The following is a 21953-nucleotide window of genomic DNA, read 5'->3' on the forward strand; positions in this document are numbered from 1 at the left end:
CACACACAGACACTCACAAATAAATAAAATAGAAAGAAAAAAGAAATCAACCAGTAGAAAAATGGCAGAGTGATAAGCAGCAGAGAAACAGTCTCTGAGATTTGCTGTCCAGACACAGAGAAGGAGGGAAGTGGGTCCCCTAGAGCCAGGAAGGCTCTGAAGGGAGAATGGAAGCCCCCAAAAGAATAAAGAGACAAGCTTCACTGAAGGAGGTGGCAGGTGGTACCTTCTTCCTGAGATGGGACCCAGTTCAGACCCGCAGACACATAGCGAACGCTGGCCACTCCAGAGGCCTCTATGGAGAGATGCAGCAGTGCGACTGAGGAATGGATGCCGTGGACTGCGCTGGCTGGGGAGTGCAGCAGAATTTGGCTGTCCCGCCAGTGCCAGAGAGGGCATTTGACCATGAGCCATCTTGGAAAGGGGCCAACTGAGCTCCAAACTCAGAACCATTGCTGGCTTTATCTAGTGGCTCCCACATGCGTTCACACCCAAAGAAGCTGGGCTGACTGCTACAGACTGATTGGGTTTGGTTCCAGTCTCACAGCCAGAAATCAGCCTGAACTTTAAGGGAAATAAAGGTGCAGTCTTGCTGAGATACACGGACATGGGTCTGCACTCTAGCTCCACATGTTGACACCAGTGACAACAGACAAACCTTGAAGCGAACATCTTTTTTCTGTTTTCTTGGTTTTTGTTTTGTTTCATTTTTTTTCTTCATTGTCTGCTCTTATTTTTTGTCTGAGTATGAACATTGTCTCTAGTTTTGTGGTGGTTGTTCCATTCTGTTCTTGCTTTTAATTTCCTTCTCTCTTTCCTCCTGTCTTCTACACCAGTTTCCCAAAATTTGTGTGATCCTCTAGCCTTGCTTCTCATCTTTTCCTCTCCTTCTATTTCTTTATTTTTCCCCTTAACCCCTTTTATATATTGTCTCCTGGGGGTAAAGTTGGCATATTGAGGGCTTATTTACTGCATACAATTTTCTGGATTTTCAATTTTGTCAAGTGGCAAATTAAGTTTGTCCTTTTCTAGGCTCTGTTTTATACTATTGTTATTGCTGATTATACTACTTTAGCCAAAGTGGCATAATCGTTCTAACCAGCTGTTCTTCTTGGCACACCAAGACCGAGGTTGCCTAAAGGTCACAGAAAATACTGTGAGCCAGTGCCAAGGAACCGGGGGCTGGGCCAAGTAGGCAACAATTCCTCATCTCCAATAAATTGAAGAGGTTGGATCGCACAAAAGCCAGCTACACCTTGAGAATTAGTCATGTCTTAGGGGTACTAAATAGTAGCAATAAAGCTACCCACCATACACAATTTACAAGCTTTAAGTCAGGAATTAAACTAAAAAAATAGAAAATGAGAAGATACTGCAAGGAAATGCAACCTGATAGCCAGAGCACCAAAGGCCAACCCAGGGAGCAATGAGATAGGACAGTCTGAAAGCCACCCACCTGGCTTCTTTGAAGTGGTAGCAACAAAGCAGATGAAAAAACTCAAACCTTAAATAATTTCTCAGGTAACTACAGAGATAGTGACCACAATGAAAAGCTTGTATAGTGACTCGAGAGCAGATATAGGTTAAAAAAAAATAGAGTGTAGGAAAATGATGAAAGCCATGAATGCCCAACATAGGTAAGAAATGAAATCCAGCATACAAGACAGCTAAGATAATTGAACTAGTAATTTGTACTGGTTTATTGAAATGAATAGCCCATGATTAATTGTTGATCAATCTTGCATACCTATATCTGGCAATCTGAGCAACAAATTTGATGATAACAATATATAATGTGGGGCAAGTGAGATAGCTCACCAGACTAAGTTCCTGCTTAGGCAAGTACAGGAACTAGGATTCAATCCCTGGCACCACGTGCAGCACAAGCCCATCCCCTGGGCATGCTGAGCCGGCTGCCAAGACCAGGTGTAGTGGTGCATGCTTGTAATTGCAGCACTGCGAAAGCTGAAAACAGAAGTATCACTATGAGTTTGAGCTGCATAGTGAGACCCTGTACCAAATACATAAAGAAGTGATGTAACAACCATTGTTAATTTCCTATTCTTGTTTTGAAATTCTGTATCATTTTATTGCTTTTGTTGCTTTGTTTTGTCTTTGTTCTTGTTTTTCTTTTGAAAATATAATTATTTTTAATACACAAAAACATTAAAAAATTAAAACTAAAAAAGCAATGGAATCCATAACACAGATTCAAGCAGATAATCACGAGACTAAAACTAAAACTTCCACTGAAAGTATACATAGCAGAATAAAGTAACGTGAGGAGAGATGCTCAGACATAGAAGACAGGTTTGTGGTTTGCGATCACAAAAAAATTTTGAAAAATTTTTCAAGAGGGCTGGGGAGATGGCTCAGTAGAATAAGTGCTTCCCTGAGAAGTGCAAGGGTCTGAGTTCAATTCCCGGTTCCGCCAAAAAACAAAAAAAATTCAAGAATACAAAATGGTAAAAAAAAATTAGGAACAATGCACAGTTTCATTTAACAAAGCAATAGGAATTTGACAATGGTTGTTGTATTGCATAATGTTATCTTCAAATTAGTTGTTTAGGTTACCAGATATAAACCTGAAAGATTGGTTAAAAACATTATAAGACATTTTTAGGAAATAAAGTTTAAGCATTTAACTGCTCCTTTTAATAAGACTACCAGAGGAGCCGGGGTGATGGCTTGGTGGAATAAGCACTTTCCTGACAAGCGCAAGAGCCTGAGTTCAATCCCCGGTTCCACCAAAAAAAAAAAAGACTACCACAAATCCACAGTACAATTATCCAAATTATCCTGCATATATACAGAAATATATCTTTTCCCCTTTTTTTGTCCTTTTCCTCATCCCTGTTTTAGATCTCTCTCTCTCTCTCTCTCTCTCTCTCTCTCTCTCTCTCTCTCTCTCTCTCTCCTTCCTTTTTTTTTTTTTTGGACTGGGAATTAAACTCAGGTTCTTGTGCTTGCCAGGCAGGTGCTTATGCCACTGAGCTATATCCCCAGCCCAGATTTCTTAAAAATATTTAGGGCCAATGAGAAATCAATCCAGCAGCTGCTAGATGATGCAAAGAAGAATAAAGTAAAATTCACAGGAGTCCATAAAAAAGCAGGAGATAACACAAATGATATAATAAATCAACCAGTAACAAATGCTGGCGGGCTGTGGGGAAAAAGGAACCCTTCTCCACTGTGGGTGAGAGTGCAGACTGCTGCAACCACTGTGGAAATATGTGGCAATTCCTCCAAAAGCTATGACTAGAGGTCCCATTTGACTCAGCTATTTCCTTTCTTAGTACCCTCCCTACAAAATTAGAAGCATCGTACCATAGTGATACACACACGTCCATGTTTGTAGTGGCAGTTTGTAATAGCGAAATTTTGTGAACAACCCAAATGCCCATTACACTGATAAGTGGATGAGGATGTGGGGTTTCTTTATAGAATGAGATACTACACAGCCTTAAAGAGGGATAAACTCAAGACATTTCTAGCTAAATGGATGCACCTTGAGACTATAATCTTAAGTGAAATAAATTGAACACACACGTGTAAATATCACATTGTTTCTCTGGTGTGAGAAACCAAAAGTGTAAATAGGGCCAAAATGTATAACAGATATTGTGAAATAGGGAAAAAATGTTAAAATAGAAAGGGGAACTAAGGAGGAGGGAGGTGGGAAAGAAAGGAAGGGAAAAGGAAAAGCAATGAGGAAAAACATGGAAACAGCTTTTGCAAGTAAGGAGGGGAAGTGTGGTTGAAGGAAGGAGAAGAGAATAGGGAGAAATTGAGGAATCAAGATATACTATTATACATACAAATTCCCTATGTTGAATATAATCAGTAGCTATACTTAAAATATGTCAGTAAACTTAATTAAAAATAGAGAAAGCCATTTGTTTAGGCTTCTCATACGCTTGCATCATTATGTACTTTATTTAGTGAAATTCATAAGTTGCTGCTTTCTCTTTAAGCGTTCTCACTTTAGTTCTTTCTCTCCTTTCCTTCTCTCTTTGTGCTAGGGGTGGCGCCCAGGGCATCCAGCATGCAAGTTACACCTCCAGCTCCCTAATTTAATCTTTATCAGTAATGACAATACATAGCCATCTATTTTTAACTTTTTTTTTTTTTTTTTTGAGATGATGTTTCTTAGTAGTCCAGGCTGGCCTCAAACTCAAGATCTCCTACCTCAGCCCTCCCTGTACTGGAATGTACCATCCTGCCCAGCTAATTCTTTGGAACATTATATCTACACTTCTATTTTTTTTTCCTATTTATTTAACTATCTCAACCTTTCATGCCTGCAGGTTCTACATCTATGAGTTCAGATAATCTGCTAATCAAAAATATTTTTAAAAAGCAGGAAAAATTAACACAATAATAAATAGGCTTACAATATGTCAATAATGAACCTGCTGATAAAGAAATCAGGAATATAATTCCATTCATAATAGCTCAAGAGAAAACTAGGAATCATGCCAACCATGAATGTAAGAGATTCTGAAAATCTAATGAAAATTTCAGAACAATGAAGAAAGAAATTGAGTAATCCTAGCACTTGGGAGGCTGAGGCAGGACAGCTGCAAGTTCAAGGTCAGCCCAGGCTACGAAGTGAGTTCAAGGCCAGCCTGAACTGCATAGCGAAACTTTGTCTCAAAGTCAAAAAGACAAAAAGGGGGGGAGGGAAGGAAACTGGAGAAGATATTAGAAAATAAAAAGATGCCCCTTGTTTATGGATCAGCAGAATTAATATAATTAAAATGCATGCTACCAAAAGTAATAAATACTGAATTGCAATGTCTATAAAAATACCACCAAATGTCTTCACAACCTAAAATTCTTATGGTCACACACAAGATCCAAAGTACTCAAAACCATTCTGAGCAAAACAAGCAATGTGAAAAGCATTACAATGTGGGATTTCAAGTTATACTACAAAGTCACAGAAAAAAAACCAATATAATCCTGGTGTAAAAACAGACATGTAGACCAATAAAACAGCATAAATACTCAAAGTAAATCAATACATGGGCAAGTGAATTGAACAGACACTTCTCAAAGAGATACAAATGGCTATCAAGTATATATGAAAAAATGTTCACCATTTTTAGTCATCAGAGAAATGCACATAAAAACTTCATTGAGATTCCATCCCACACCAGTTAAAACGGCTATTATCAAGAACACAACAACTAGCAAGTGCGGTTAAGGATAGCAGGGGCATCCTCCTATGTTTTCTATGGGAATATAAATTTGTACAACCACTACGGAAATCAGCATGGAGATTCCTCAGAAAGCTAAAAATAGAAATTCCAATTATGGGAAAAAATAAAAAAAAATAAAATAGAAATTCCATTTAACCCATCTATTCCCCTTCAAGTTATCTTCCCCCAAAAGTTAGACACCATTTCTGTGTAATACATACAGACATAAATTTAGTTTTTACAAAAAAGTAGGTTTTATTGTGGATGTCTATTACACTATAAGATTCATGTATGTAGCATTTACTTTTTATTAAGCATTAAGTGAGTAACAGGAGAGTACTGGAGATACAGTTTAGTGGTACAGCACATGGTTAGTATGTGCAAGGACTTGTGGTCAGTTCTCAGCACCAAGGACAAAAGTACACAATAGAACACATGTAGTTTAAGTGCATATGCAACGTATTTTTCCCATCAGTATTGAAGATTGAACCCAAGGCTACATACCTAGTCCTTTAAAATATTTCTTTTTGAGAAAGTATCTCACTAAGTTTATAAACTGTCCACGGGAGGCTTAAAGACATGCTCTTCCTGTCTCCGCCTCCCAGAGTGCTGAGATTACAGACGCATACCACCATTTCATATGAGGGACTTGGTATCTGTTTTTTATTTATTTATTTATTTTTAATTTGTGTGTGTGTGTGTGTGTGTGTGTGTGTGTGTGTGTCCAGCTCAGCCCACCAGGGGGCAGGGCTGGCTGGCATGTGGTGCTGGGGGATTGAACCGCGGTCCCTGTGTTTTGCTAAGCTTGTTCTAAATAGGTGCTTTAGACCACTGAGCCATCTCACCAGCCCCATTGGTATCTGTTTTTGTCAGCTTTCTCATTGCTGAGACAAAATAGTCAACACCCAAAACTTAAGAAAGAGATTTATTTGGTTCACGGTTTCGGAGGATTCAGTCAGTGATTGGTTGGCTCCAGCAAGGCAGGAACATTACGGCAGAAAAGAGTGGTCAAATGAAGCTGCTGAGCTCATAGGAAGAAGAGCAGGGGGCAGCACCAGAGAAGGGGCTAGGACATTTATTTATATAGCACTAAAAGTCACACCTCCATGTCACACCGAGATAGACACAGGTGTCTGCTTTACTAATTCCTTGGATGGCTTCCAAACCAAATGAGTTGACAGTGAAGCTTAACTGTCATCAAATTTGAGGATTTTGCTATCCAAGGTTGTTCCTGGAACTAATCCCCTATGCATACCTGCTATATGTCAGGCTTCTATGAAGAAAACTAGTAGTCTAGAGCCTTTCCTCAGAGCTTCTTTCCTTAATCCTCCTAAGTACACCTCTTTTCCACAATACATGGCAGGAATTTATTACTGCCCTTAAAAAAAAACATATTTAGCAGACAGAGGGCCTTGCTTTGATCCCCTCTTACCTGAAGAAACTATCATCAGACTTGAAATCCTAGGTTTTCCTGTCCCGTTTAATGTTTATAGCAATCATGAAGTTCAAGGCAGGAAATTAAGGCATCAGCAATCTGTACTGTTACTTGTTATCCATGAAGAAGACAAAACTGAACAGAGAACCACCCCACAGAGTATGAGATCTGCTGTGCACCTAACAGCAAGTAGGTCTGTCTTTTAGGGCTCCTGCATACATGGCTATTTCCACAGCTGCAGAGCCGACTACTGCAGAAGCACATGCTGCGCGCAACTTCTACAATTTAGTAAAGCTGGAAAGAATTTTATTTTTGTAAAAACTAAATGGGGTGTGGCTCATTTTCTTGCCAAAGGGCTATTTTATTCCAAGACACTGGTGTCTGCTGACCTTCATTTATAGGCTATGCAATGTCCTATTTAAGTAAAATTAACTCAAAGTAGACTCTTTTTCCTTCCCTTTCTTTCTTTTTAGGATACAATAATTATTGCAAAGAAATAACAATGTTTAAATATGATTTGTTCTTAGTTTAGATTTGATTATGTTGGGTTATAAATGAATATCTTTGTTTGCACATGTTTTAAATTTAGAAAATATTATAAGTTAAGAGAAAAGGTTCATATTTAAGCTCATTTTCTACATGTAACAATATTTTTAGGCTTCATGACATCCGATATTACTTTTTACTTTTCCCTTCCACTAGATTGCAGGTGTACATTATCTATCTTTGTAGCCTTAACACCTAACGGTCTTGGAATCCCAGCTAACCTGAAGGCTGACGTTTGAGGCCAGTCTAGGCAACTTAGTGAGGCCCCATCTAAAGTAATCAAAGGGGGCCAGGGTGATGGCTCAGTGGAATAAGCACTTCTCTGGCAAGCGCAAGGGCCTGAGTTCAATCCCCAGTTCCGCAAAATAAATAAATAAATAAACAAATAAATAAATAAAATAAAGTAATCAAAGGCCTATCAGTCTTCTTTTATATAATATGTATTTCATGCGGTACTCAACTCAACATATCAATGTTCCCTTCATCCTTACACAAATCTCTTAGCTAAGGAAAAACTTCCCCTTCTGTTAGCACCTATAAATATACTCTTGCTTGCTTTTTCTCTGAGAACAAACTAAAACTGGAACACTTTGATTTAAGATAAAATACCAAACACACTGGTTGGCTTTTATTTTTGAGGATTTACATCTGTCAGTATAATTTTTGGTTATATACATTTAGCGACAATTTGGCTGTATTTGTTTTTGAATCATTGTAGAGTAAAATATAAAATCTTATTCGTAACAACTTGCAAACGTGACTCAACTTTAGCTTTAAACTGGAGACCTACAAGCTGCTTAAAATATTTGTAGAATGTGTCAGTATGCTTCATTTTCTGGTTTTTTATTTTGAAAGTGTCTATTAGAGGAAATAATGGAAATTATAAATTGAAGATTCATCCATTTCTAAAGGCCACATGTCATCCTCGAATGATATTGACCTAATTTATAATCCTCTGCCTTCCTCAGTACTTTATATTTTCAGTATTGTCTCTTTTCTATTTTCCCCAAAAGTCAACTTTCTAACGTTCCCATTTCTACTATTTCTCTAGTGAAAATACTGAGACACTTGACGCTTTTCCCCTCCTCCCAAATCAGGCATTGACCCTACCTATTACCTTTCATCTTTATTTAAGCTATATTTATTAATGGCAATGAGTTTATAATGGAGTCTGTAACTTATTAAGAATCATGTTTCCAATTTTCCCTTGAAGATTAGTTCTTTAAGCTGCTGGATGGCCTATCCTTTCAAAAAGATGAATTAAATGATAAACAGCTTGCTTGCTTGCTTGCTTTCTCTCTTTTGGCAGAAGTGGCGATTGAACTCAGGCGCTTGCACTTGCCAGGGAAGCACTTATCCCACTGAGCCATCTCCCCGGCCCTGATAAACAGGTTTCTGAGGGAGGTAAGGAAGCTCCTTTAACCTAGAACACTGCTAAAATCTTCTGTATTTACAGTGAAAAGCAATAGAAAGCAGTATTTTCATGATGTTATCAAATAAAACAGAAAGTTAACTATAAGACAGAAAGTTAACTATTTTCTTTATCTTAGATGGTGATATTTGAGGGGAAATAGACCAAAGTAGAGAAAAACGCAGAGGTACAGATATCCGACAAGGATCACCTAGGACAATGTACCTGACCTGTAAATGTAATCATTTAATGAACACTTATTATATATTAACAGCTATAAACGTGTTTCTATTAATTGTAAGAAAAACAATGAAAATCAAGTGGTATTATCTCAATTTTATTAATAGGGAAACCGAGGTTTAGAGGAGTCACAAAATCTTCCCTATACCAAAGAGATGTGGCACAGCAAAGCCTTCAGAACTAATACTTTCTGCTAAAATGCACTCTATGAAACAGCATATACATGATCCCCCTAACAAGAACAAAATTAGAAAGCTGATTGGAACAATGTGTTCTCGGGTCATGCACATCTCGTGGGTCACTATGGAATGCCTAGGCTAATAAGGCCCTTGGTGAGGTGGATGAACTACAGGAAGGAGGGAAACACCCAGGAAGGCTCTGTAGAGCCTTTGGGGTAAGCTGAGGTGGACATGCAATGCATAATGAATTGCTCAAACATACAAATGTTTGTAATTCACTTGTTTGTAACTGAGGGAGTCACCATATGTATTGACACTAGGTGCAAAGTAAGTGGTAGCATCAGAATTTTTACCATTATCTATCATGAAATATTACTTAAGAAACCTGAATGCTCAGCAATCAGGAGGCTAGCACTAGTCTGAGGCCAACTTGGGCTGTAAAGTGAGTTCAAGACCAGTTTAAACCACATAGTGTGACCCTGTCTCAAAAAAAAAAAATCCTGAATGAAATATGTCATATCAAAATAATTTGAGAGGCTGACTGCCTGAGCTAAAAGGGCCTATCAGCAGTCATACAACCAACTCCAGGATAAAATTGCCTTTAGGATACTGGACTGAGCTTTATAGCAACCTGATATACGAAGACTACTTAAAAACAAATCTGTCTCTCTTCTTCCATTAACAGTTCCTTTCCAAAATTAGAATTTCCTATAATTGTACACTCCACGGGATTCTACTTCATCTTGCTATGCACTTATTAACTGGTTTAGAGGAAACCAAAATATTTCAAAGACATATACTTTAACCAAACCCAGGTCCAGTGTAAAGCCACATATAATGGAGTATGCTATATAAAGAACAGACTTTTTTTTTTTATAGTACTGGAGACTGAACCTAGGTTATCATTTATGCTGGACAAATGCTTTACCACTGAGCTATACCTTCAGACCAATCCTGTCTTTTTGTTTAAACCAATCTTTAAATTTTAAATAATATCAACGGAATTCATCTTTAAAATGATCGAGGCAGAGCTGGTAAGATAGTTCAGAGGACTAAAGCAACTGCTTAGTCAAGTGCAGGGACCAGGGTTTGATCCCCAGCAACACAAGCCACGTCCGCCCTGCAGCCGAGCGTGCTGAGCCGGCCACCGAGACAGGGAGTGGTGGCACAGGCCTGTCTGGGGAGGCTGAAAACAGGAGGATTACTATGAGTCCAAGCTGTGTGGTGAGACCCTCTACCAAATACATACATTTAAATAAATAAATAAAATAAAAAGGAAATGGTCTTGCAATTTTTCTTATATGAAATAATTAACTAGCTACAAAATATATTTGTCCAAAGATGTTCACCTAAGCATTATCAATAGGACAGGCAAACAGCTTACATGTACTACGCATAGAATTAGTCAAATGAAATCATTAGGTGTTCATTATATGGTATATCATACAGTAATTTAATAATACTTTCAAAACTTTTCAATAACTTGAAAAAAATGTTTACAAGATCTTGCACTTGCATGTGTGAGTCCCTGGGTTTGAGCCTCAAGGCTGCAAAGCAAGAAAAAAGCCACAGCACTCACACAGCTCCTATACTTACATACAGTTTATTTATACATATATTTTTTTTCTGTTTTTTTTTCTTCAGAAGGGAGACAGGGAGTTGAACAGGGCCTCATTCACACCAAGAAGTATTCATATCACTGAGCTCTAGCTCAGTCTTCAGTTTTTAAAAATATCTCTTCCCCATATGAACTGAATAGATAAAAATATAAACAGGTATACAATTGTATTTTCATTACAGATTCATGTTTTCCTCTTATTTTTACAATGATCTTCCAGTTTTTGAATCCAAATCAAAGGGATTCAATGCATCTTAAGTAGCCAGGCATGGTGGCTCTTGCCTGGAATCTTGGCACTCGAGCATGCTGCAGCCTGCGGCAGGAGGATCATGAGGAAGAGTTCAAAGCCATCCTGAGAGTTCAAGCCTGGCTTAGAGTACATAGTGAGAAACTGCCTCAAAAAAAAAAAAAAAAAAAAAAAAAAAAAGGAAAAATCCTCAAAGCCTCAGAGAAATGCACTATTTGTAATACTTTGCTAGTAGATTAATTCCTACATATCATATATTATACCAATGAAATGTACCCTGGGAAAAACTTCATATCATTTTCACCTTTGGGCAAACACCTTGCAGCCTGTAAGAGTAACCCTCCTGACTTGGGATACTAGCCCCTAAATATCAAAAAGATGAATAAATGGCAAAAATGGGTACATACAAGGAAAGTAAGACATAGATTAAAGTTTAAAAAATTATGTTCATCTTGGCTAGAATTGTAGCTCATCACATGAGTAGCATGCATTAGGCCCTGGGTTCAACATTAAAAATTACACTCATCTACGAAAGACAGTGTCCCATGTAAATAGCAGAATGTCTAAATGCAACACTACGTAATTAGAATATATAATGTAGAACACAAGAGTATGAATATTAAAAGCTACTCCACTACCTTTGTATTTTATGGATAGTAAAACACGCACACGTGTATCACACATATATGTATGTCTATATGATATCATAGGATAGGATATTTAAAGTTCAATTTTCAATGATTGGGTTACAAGATTATAAGTCTTTTTTCTACTAAATCTTTCTGCCAGAGATAGTAAAAATAAGAGATTAGACTTTACAAAAGAAAATGATTTCCAGTAGAATAGTGAACCTGATCTTCAGAACTCCTCATATGATGTGATACCTGGTTATTTTCTAGTCATCTCACTCAAGGCCTTTTGCTTATTTCATTTTAATTAAGTACTCTCAGTTGAGAAATGATACTTTAACAAATGTTGTTAAATATTATTTTAACTGACAAAAGGTATAATAATGCAAAGAATGGTAGTTCTAGAACCATTGTATAATTTACAAAATGAGAATATTGCAAATTAATTCCAAGTTAACAGTTTTGGGAGTAGAGATTAAGAATAACCTCAGATTGATCTAGTTCAATAAGTATATATTTTAAAGAGAAAATCCACATTAACTTGTCACATTTTGTTATTAATGGCATGCCCCTTAAATATAGATGATCTCCTTATGTGCTTTTCCATATTTATAACTTATCCCTTTTCAAATGCAATTGCAAGGAGAAATTATTGATATTTCATGAGCAATTTTGCACACAACCTCTTATTATGGGAAATTATAAAACTAAGAATGAAGTCTGACAAGCTAACAGACTGTAGTGATTACCAGTAGAGACCAAAATACTGCTTAGGAGCTAATTAAGGAAAAAAAGCACCAAATTCATGGCTTTAATGGGCTACTCTGCACAATATTTGATGGAGGAAATGTAAGAATGTATGACTTGTACATTTTTATTCTCCTCTATTCCTCTTATTTTAAAATCACATTATATCTGGCACTATTTTTCCTTTGCTTTTTTTTGTGGTATGGGGACTCAAATTCAGGACCATGTGCTTGCTAGGCAGGTTTGCTGTTCCCCTGAACTATAGCCCCAGCCCTGACTTTGCTTTTTAAAACTGGATGGGGAAAAGTAAATAAGTAAATAAATAAAATTGGAAGGCTAGAGAATTTTTACAGACATGTAAAAATGTTGAGAAATGATGAGAAAAAACTCTGCCATTTCTTTAACTTTTCTCTTCCTCCTCCCCTCCCCCTCCATATCCTCCACCTCCTCCTCCTCCTCCTCCTCCTCCTCTTCTTTCTTGCATTCTTATTCTTCCCCTTCCCCCTCTTCTTCTTTTTTCTTCTGGTACTGGGGATTAGACCCAGGGCTTGCCACACACCCTGCCTCTCTGAAAACTCTTGTTAAGGCCTCAGTATATGTATGATATACTACTACGGTACTTTAAATTTATATAGCACCTGTCTGCTGAAGAGCCCAGGCTTCACAGAGTTCACTTATCCTTTCAGCATGCTTGTGAAGTGTGTAGATTGGAAACAGATGGCTTCAAAATAAAGCAAAACCCAGATACGACCACAGAAAACCTCACTGATTTACTGAAGATGACCTATCTGTCCAGGCTGCAGAAGCCTAAAAGATTCCAAATTCCATGCCCAATATCTTTTCCAATTAACAGCACTACCTTCTTATCATCAAGCACATTTCTAAGCTTTTAAGAAAACTTAAGCTTCTTTACATTGTAAAATCAGTAAATTTATTGCACCAAAAATCTAATGGTACATCCGTATTTTATAGAATTAACATCAGTCATGGATAAGTCTCTGGAAGTCACCTTCCTGAATAGTCATCAATTTATCAACAAGCTACTTAGCGTGGTTCAATACAGTTGCATCGAAGTATGGAAAACCAGGGTGTGGGGCTATAGCTCAGTGCTGAGGTCACCTGCCTAGCACGAGCAAAGCCCTGGTTCCATCTCCAGTACTGCGAAAAAAAAAAAAACCCACCGAACTGACAAATCAACTGATAAATATAACTGGAAGAAGTCAGATTATAAGTGTTTTTAAAAAGCAATCTTAGGGGCCGGGGAGATGGCTCAATGGATAAGCACTTCCCTGGCAAGCGCAAAGGCCTGAGTTCAATCCCCAGTTCAGCCAAAAAAAAAAAAAAAAAAAAAAAAGCAATCTTAGGGCAGGGGATATAGCTCAGTTGCTTAAATGCTTGCCTGGAAAGTGCAAGGTCCTGAGTTCAATTCCCAGTATTGCAATAAATAAATAAGTAAATAAATAATAATTTTCAATTATTAGGTTAAACTGTGAGTCAGTGGTGGAGCCATGTATAAAATCCAGTTTCTCTGAAACCAAAGTTTAACATACGTCTCCCTTAGTATTTTCTGCCTCATCCCTGGAACAGTCCATACTCACATTTTTCCTTCAAGTGCTAAGAATATGGCAAAATTCAGAACTATAGCCTTAAATTTATTGTGATTTTTTTTCTTTTGTATTTTAGGGAAGGGTCTACAGGGTGTTCAGGGTCTCACTACTAGATCAGAGTGATCCGCCTATTTACAGCCTCCCAAGAGCTAGGATTACAGGCACGTGCCACCACGCCCAGTCTCATTGCCATCTGTCTCAACTCACCCGGGGGCAGGGTCAGCACGGCAGGTGCAGGATGGAAGCCCCAGCCCTGCACCTGCTTGCAGGCACTTTAATCCGCTGAGCTATTATTTGGCTGGCCCTCACTGGGAATTTTTGAAATTGTCTCTCCATAAGTAAAATAAGTCAATCCACCTATGATGAGTCACTTAATGATTAGAGAGTTTCTATAACCATATATATATATATATATATATATATATATTTTTTTTTTATTGAGAAATAAATATGAATGAGACAGTTTCACAGCTGATTAATAGGACAGTTTTGATAGTTAATACACTGTACATTGTTATCTTCTTAGTGGGAGTTTCTGTAACCTTAACCAAAGCCCAGTCATAACTAAAGACAGACATTGGTAATCACTGATATCTAAAATCCACGCCTCTCATACCAGTGAGGCATGGTAGTACACACCTGCAATACCAGCCTTGGGAGGCTGAGGCAGGAGGATTACCAGAACTTCCAAGCCTGGTATAAAATAATTTTTTTTCTGTATTTTAGGGAAGGGTCTACAGGGTGTTCAGGGTCTCACTACTAGATTGGACTCGTAGTGATTCTTCTGTTTGCAGCCTCCCAAGAGCTGGGATTATAGGCACGCGCCACCACGCCCAGTCTCAATCTCCATCTCAGCACGTAGTGAGTTCCAGGTCATTCTGAACTACATAGTGAGACGTTGTTTCAAAAAACAAAACAAAATCAACAATAAATAAATTTCCAACATTGTAATGCATTCAGAACGCTTTTGGTGCCTCAAATACAATGAATATACATTACACAATAGATTGCTCTCTAGAACAATTATGCAGACTCAAATCATGACCCAGCTGTTTTCTTCTAACCTGAGTTATATTATTTGCATAGATCAAAAGTTTCCCCTTTAGGGCTGGTGAGATGGCTCAGTGGTCTAAAGCACCTACTTAAAACAAACTTAGCAAAGCATAGGGACCACGGTTCAATCCCCAGCACCACATGCCAGACGGCCCCGCCCCCTGGTGGGCTGAGCTGGCCACACACACACACACATAAATAAATAAAATTAAAAAAAAAAGTTTCCCCTTTAGATCAGTTTTCACAGGGCTGAGGAGAGAGCTCAGTAGAATAAGCGCTTGCCTGGGAAGTGCAAGGGCCTGAGTTCAATCCCCAGTTCCAAAAAAAAAAAAAAAAACCATCAGTTTTCACAAAAAGAAAAGGTCATGAGGCGGTATGAAATGATTCTAAAATCAAATTGTCCTGTTATTGAGAGATATTCATTTTAAAATTTTATTTTAAGGGCCAACCAAATAGCTCAACTCAAGGGATTAAAATTCCTGCAAACAGGCGCAGGGGCCGGGGGTTCAACCTCAGGGCCTGCTGCATCTGCCCTGCCCTGCCCTGCCCCCGGGGCGCACTGAGATGGGGATTGAGACTGGACATGGTGGGGCCTGTAATCCCATCTCTTGGGAGGCTGTATACAGAAGAATCACTACGAGTCCAGTCTAGTAGTGGGACCCTGAACACCCTGTAGACCCTTCCCTAAAATACAGAAACAAAATTATTTTATACCAGTTTTATTTTTTATTATTTTTTATTTGTTTATTTATTTGTTACAGGGTCTCTCTACACTCTACACAGTTCAGACTCGCAATGACCCTCCTGTCTCAGCCTCCCCAGCGCTGGCATTACAGGCGTCCAGCACCCCACCCACATGTCATGCAGTAATGAGCACGGAACCCAGGCCCTTGTGCTTGCCAGGCAGACACTTAGACCACTGAGCAATCTGCTCAGCCCACTAGTCCATTTTAGAATCTGTACCAAACAGCAAAATCAAGATATGACATGGAACATACATTCCACCTAGATTACACCAGATCAAACACAAATTCATATCATATGTGCTAAAACATTATTTTAATAAATTCTGTGAAAAAACAGAAATAATGCCTAAATCAGAATCATGCAATAACAGCAAGTGGATTTTCTTCTTTTTTCCCTGTCAGCTTCACCAAATAGAATCACTTTAGAGTACTATGTAAGGCTGCCCTTTTCAGTAATAGTTATAATGTTTGCCTAGGAGAGAAATTTCATTGCGTTTCTGATAGTGCCCTGCATAGTGACATTCTGCCAGTATAAATAGTCAAGTTTAATGTGTCTGTGCCCATTTGTAGATGGGGGCTAATCTCACAATATTACTCAGCAGCTATAATTAGTTCTTCCCAAAATGCTATAAAGTTAGTCAGTTTTAGCTATTAAATCTAAAGAGCATCAGGCTAAAGCCTTTGGACTTTAATGCTGATTATGTCAAGTCAAGGCAGAATACAATGTATTCACCTTACCATCTCAGGCAAAGAGGGTGGTGTGGCTATACCTAACAGTAGAAACTAAGAATTAGACTCGCAACTCAACAAATTTACTAAAAATGTGTCACTAACAAATGAAATCAGGAATATGGACTTCATTTTTTACTTCATTTTGACTTTTTGTTGGGTTGGTCTTTTTTTTTTTTTTTTTGGCAGAAGTGGGCATTGAACCCAGGACCTTGCACACACCAGGCAGATGCTGTACTGCTAAGCTGTACTCCTAGCCCTTGAGGGTGGTTTTAAATGTATGATCAAACAAAGGCAAGGAAATGGTGTGGGCTAGAGCCTAGTGATGATTCTGTCTTGATATGATTTCACCGCATTTGAAACAGAACTGTCTCATGGGGCTGGGGGTGTAGCTCAACCATAGTGTGCTTGCCCGCATGTACAAGGCCTCAGGTTTCATCCCCAGTGTCAAGAAAAGTAAAAAGGAGACTGAAAGAAGAGATGAAAGAAAAAAAGATAATTTATTTTTCTACTGCTGTAACCTAGTTGGATAATAGTACCTTGTTTGTTTTTAAGGTTAAGCATTTGTTAGAAGCTCTAAAATTATGTTGTCACTTCACATCCACTTGGGGTGGTCTATCTACCAGTTTAGTTAACTCTAGTAGTTCCAGTACAGTGTAAATCCATTTCCAGCCAATCTGCGCTATTAGGTTAGAACTACATGTTTTTTGGTACTTCTTGCTTTCGGGCTCAGATGCCTGTGCAAAGCATCAAAATGCAGTCCTCAAGTCATTCAGAGGTGACTATTGTAAATAAAAAGGACTTGGGGCAAAAAACACAAAGCCAAATTCTCCCAAATATTCTCAATTTCATTTTTACAGTTTCCGCCTTAGTTGTTTTTAAGACTGTATTAACTAATCCATTTTTTTGCAAATAAGTAAAGCTTTTAAACTGTTGCTCTTGGAGATTGCTCTGCCTGTTTCCGTACTCCTCCACAGTATATTATCTAAACAGCAAAAGTGCCACGCTTTCCCAGCAGTCACCTTAACCTGGGACACAGGGACTGGTACAGGGCAATATGGGAAGGTTATTTCAGGTCCTCTCGTTATTCTAACCATACCACCGACAGGTAAACACCCACCCAACTCTATTTGCTTGCCAAACTTAGTGCCCACTATTTTTGAATATGATGTCTGGTTAGGTTCATTCTAAACCACTAATAACTGATGGTTAATTTATTCAAGGAATTATCCAGCATCTTTAAGCAGATGCCCAATATATAGAATGGTTCAGCTAAATTATAGGCCAGAACAAGGATATGGGTAGATCTTTTAAAAAGGAAAACTCTGTCTTATGGAACATAGCTTCAAATCTAGCATTTAGGAATGTCATGGGCCAGAGTAGTAGGACAATTTTCCTAGGAAATAATGAAAAAGATATTTTTTAAATTTCAAAAAGCCATAAAAAAAATCAAGACTTTATTTTTAAAACAGCTCCTATTTTCATTTTGGATAAAATTGGAGCATCAAATTCCCTTTCTGTTGCGCTCATCCAAAGGCAAGAATTCCCTCGAGTGGAGGCTAGGTCACCCCCCCCTCCTCCTCGCAGAGTTTTTGGAATATGGGCCTCAGCCATTACATTCCATTTTTAAAGTCAAAAGATGCCATGTGACCATTACCCTAGGGGCATCCGAGGCTTAATGCCAATTGGCCTGGGTGGGACTGCGGCCACTTACTAGGAATTCACTATGAACTGCACCTCAGGCGTCAAGTTTATTCTCCTAAAAGCAGTACATTTTGACATTCGTGTGCACTGAGTGCCTACTCCTCAGTAGTTTTTAATTTCACTGCATTTCCTACTTACTGTGGCAAGCCACGCTCCGCTTCCCCCTCCGCTACTTTCCCAGCAGGCCGGGCACCCGCAGCGTCGCGTGCCTGATCCTAAATGGCGAGACGCCCCAACTCACTCCCAAGCTGGACGTTGTGCACCACTGGGGATGTCGAACAGCTCAGGTGCGAAGGAAGAACCATCACGAACAGGAAGTGTCAGCTGCTATTTAGCCCACTCCACTGCCCGAGTTAGGGCCAGCTCGCGTCTGGAGCCTGGCGGGCTGTAGGATCCGCCAGCACTTTGCGGCAGCTGTGGCGGTGGCGGCGGCAACTTCGGGACTGGCGGGAAGCCAGGGCGGGGGTGGTCGGCGCCCCCAGCCCCTCGTTAGAGCGCTTAAGTACCGCGGGTGGAGAAAAGTAAACACGGGCCAAGTGCAGCTGTGCGGGGGAAGGGGCGATTTAACCCGCTCCCTTCTGCTCTGCTTCCCAGGGAGCCCAGAGAGGTCTCGGGCTGATGCAGCCGCGACCGCACGCTCCGGGCTGCAAAGCCAAAGTAGCTAGGCAGGGAGCAGACACGCGGCGCGAAGTCCCAGGAGAGGAGAACGGAAAGGGGCTGCCCCTGGCCTGGGGATGTTGTGCTTCTGAAAAGAAAAAAGTGCTTACTCATAGGGAGCCGCGGTGCGATCACGACGCTCTGGGTATTGGCAAGGGAGGGAAGCAGGCAGAAGGCAGGCGGCTCCAGCCAAGTTCCTTCCCCCGGCCCTGGCACTCCACCCCAGCCCCGCTCCGAGCCTCAAGGTTGGCGCTGACCCGCCAGGACGCCCGAGACGGCTTGCGGGGAATGCGGGCGTCGCGGCCGGCCGGCTCCGGGATTTCCTGAGTCGGGGCGGGCGGGAGGGGGACAGCGCTAGCTGGAAAAGGACAGCAGAGGGAAGTTAGGCGCTCGGTTTCCACTTCTGGGCCACGGCGGGGGAAGGTAATCTGGGCAAGGGCTGGCGTCAAGGACTCCAGACCGAGGTGGGCAACAAGTTCAGAGCAACTAGAGAGAAAGCACGGTCCTATACAGGGGAGAAGTGCTGCCGGCGCGCGGGTGGTGGGGAGCCCTCGGTCACTCCCACCCGGGGCCGCAGCGCGCGACCGCCAGAGAGCTCCGGGGCTCTGACTGCAAGGGTTCCGACCTCGCCTGTGCCCAGTCCCCGCTCCGCGGTGCGAGGCGCGTTCCTGCTGAGTTTCCTGAGATGCTCTCCTCAGGTCCCACTCCCGCCCGTGCCCAGGAAACTCGCCCCCCGGGCCTGCGAACCACTTACGTGAAGTCGCAGAGTCCCCAGCCTGGCCCGACAACCTCCGACCAGCGCACTCCGGCAACTTCTGCCCCTTGGAATGTTTGCGGCTGCGGTTCTAAAGCCAGCGCTCCCTCCCCTGCTGCCAGCCCCCTCCGCCCTGCGGCCGCCGCCATTGGCTCGGGTGGTGCTAGCAGTCGGCCTGGGAACCAGGAAGGGGATTGGGCCACAAGCCTGTCACATCAACTGGGGTGGGGAGCTGGGAGAATGGGCACTGGGATGAGCACCCAAAGGGATGGGAAGTGTAGCTCTGAGGCAAGGAGCAGCTATTGTACTGCTTCACCTAATTCTCCCCACTCTGCTTGGGCTAAGAGAGAGACGTTCACGATGCTTGGCTTGAAGTACGTGCTCAAAAAAATTAGTGGAAAAAAGGAAAAGATGCAAATGTCGGTGGTTGAATTTGAACACCACCTATTTATGTCTGTGGTGGAGGGGGAAACAGTTGCTCCTGGAGTCGTTAAGAGAATCTCTCGTGGGAAAGGAGGGACAGTGCTGGTTTCGTCTGCTTACATCTGCGTAGGTGCCAAAGGACGCCTAGAGAAACCTCAGCAATGCTCCCTTTCTTTGAGAAGTGAAGAGAGCATAACAGGCAAGGCAGGGCTCTCCTGCTTTTGATTTCCATCAAAGTAAATTGTTGCCCCAAATCACCTGTCTGGTAGGTTTGTCCGGGAAAGGAGTAAGAGGTGGAGGTGGGAGCGGGTGGTGGAAGTCACTGGGTTCCACTCCTTGGTTCCACTTGATTCTCACTAATCAATCTCTTTTGGCCAGAGAAAACCTGGAGATTGCTCCAGCTTCCCAGCATACCATTTCCTCTATTCTTCTGCCTAAGAGACTGCCTCCTTGTCATAGCTGACCTCTTTCATTAATGCATGCAGAGGTTTCCCCTCCTTATCTGCATTCCAATCCTTTGGCTCATCCCTGTTCCAAAATCAGCTTGGGAGGGCCGGAGTCTGAGGCATTCTTCAGGGTCAGGTCAAGAAGCTGGCTTGTGGGACAGCTGTAGGAAAAGTCTAAGCTCTTTCCTATTGCAGTCACAACAACATTTTTGTTCAGAACAGAGGCACTTCAGAAGTTTTGTAAATTTTAAAAATTATTTCAGTTAAGGCCCATTTTGCATACAACAGGACAATGCCAAATTAAGAGAAACACAAAGATTGAATGCTCTTGTAAAGGAAAGCCTCACTTGGTTTGCTATTATGAGTTTTCTTAGAGAAATTAACCTGTAGTGAGTGTCAGGGCTCCCCTGTCAGGGCAGGAGGAGCAGAAGAGTCCACCCAGTGCCCAAAGGCCACACTACCAGAAAAGGTTTGGGTACTGGGCGAAAGCCTCATTAAATATTAATTAATGATTAACTTACTGGATGAACTTATGAAAGGCACAGGAAGGTGAAAAAGAAATGAAAGGGCAATCATGCTTTCAGAAACATTGCATTTTTATTTAAGAGATTTTGTACTGGATCAGGTTTGGGTCAGTACAGAAATACCAATCTCCACATGTTTGGGTTGGATCAAACATGCCGGACATTGTCACATACATTGACAATAGTCTCTAAAATGAGATTTCTAGTTTCTCAGGAATTGGTTCAAGGGTTGGCATAGTTTTGGGAATTCTTTACATAAAATTTCTAGCTACAGGGGCTGGGGAGATGGCTCAGTGGAATAAGCGCTTCTCTGGCAAGCGCAAGGGCCTGAGTTCAATCCCCAGTTCCACAAAAAAAAAAAAAAAAAAATTTCTAGCTACACTGGGGTACACCAGTCTTCACCTTTTATGGTGTCTGCCAGCCACCCTTGGAGAGCATCTACCTGCTTTTAAATGTAAATTACAATAACAATGGCCTGAGGGGACTGCTTGTCTCCCAGTGAAGCTTTATTTGTCTCATTTAACCTTAGTACTTAATTTTGGTTTGCTTTTTAAGTTTTAGCACTTATAACAAGTCAAAATGTAAAAATTCTATGCATATGGTATTTACATGTTTGTATTTCTTATTTACCAAAGCTTACATGGAAGCTTTACTTTAATAAAATTCTTTGATCATCACTAACACCGAAGATGTTAGACTTTTCTATTTTAATAGTAAGTGGTACAGTCCATACTTTCGCAACCATCAGACGTACAGGGGATAGAGTGACTTACTGTCTCAGTAACTTTGCAGCAGATAGTGTACTTTATGCACAGAAGCACATACTTGAATTCTAGTTGCGATTCCTGTTTAATCCAGGTAGAACTCCTTTTTAATGAGTACTATTAAGATATCCAATTTGATGTAACTAAGCTACCTTTGTGTTACCCAATTTTAAGACTCATAGTTTCATATTTTGCTCTTTTAAAAACTCTGTCAAAGCTCTGGATTGTGGGGCTCGGGGAGACGTCTCAGTAGAATAAGCGCTTCCCTGGCAAGCGCAAGGGCCTGAGTT

The 21953-nt window shown here is 40.6% G+C and overlaps 1 protein-coding gene across 1 annotated transcript in view; it reads right to left on the minus strand.

Moving 5' to 3' along the window:
- Positions 1-19607, minus strand: part of Pls3 (plastin 3) — a 110818-nt gene extending 91211 nt beyond the window's left edge. The window contains exon 1 of the mRNA XM_023699913.1: positions 19507-19607. The gene's annotated coding sequence lies outside the window, so the exon portion shown is untranslated. The remainder of the gene's footprint in view (positions 1-19506) is intronic.
- Between the last annotated feature and the right edge of the window lie 2346 nt (positions 19608-21953).

The sequence above is a fragment of the Octodon degus genome, unplaced genomic scaffold (genome assembly GCF_000260255.1).
Source record: "Octodon degus isolate 3935 unplaced genomic scaffold, OctDeg1.0 scaffold00117, whole genome shotgun sequence".
Taxonomy (NCBI): domain Eukaryota; kingdom Metazoa; phylum Chordata; class Mammalia; order Rodentia; family Octodontidae; genus Octodon; species Octodon degus.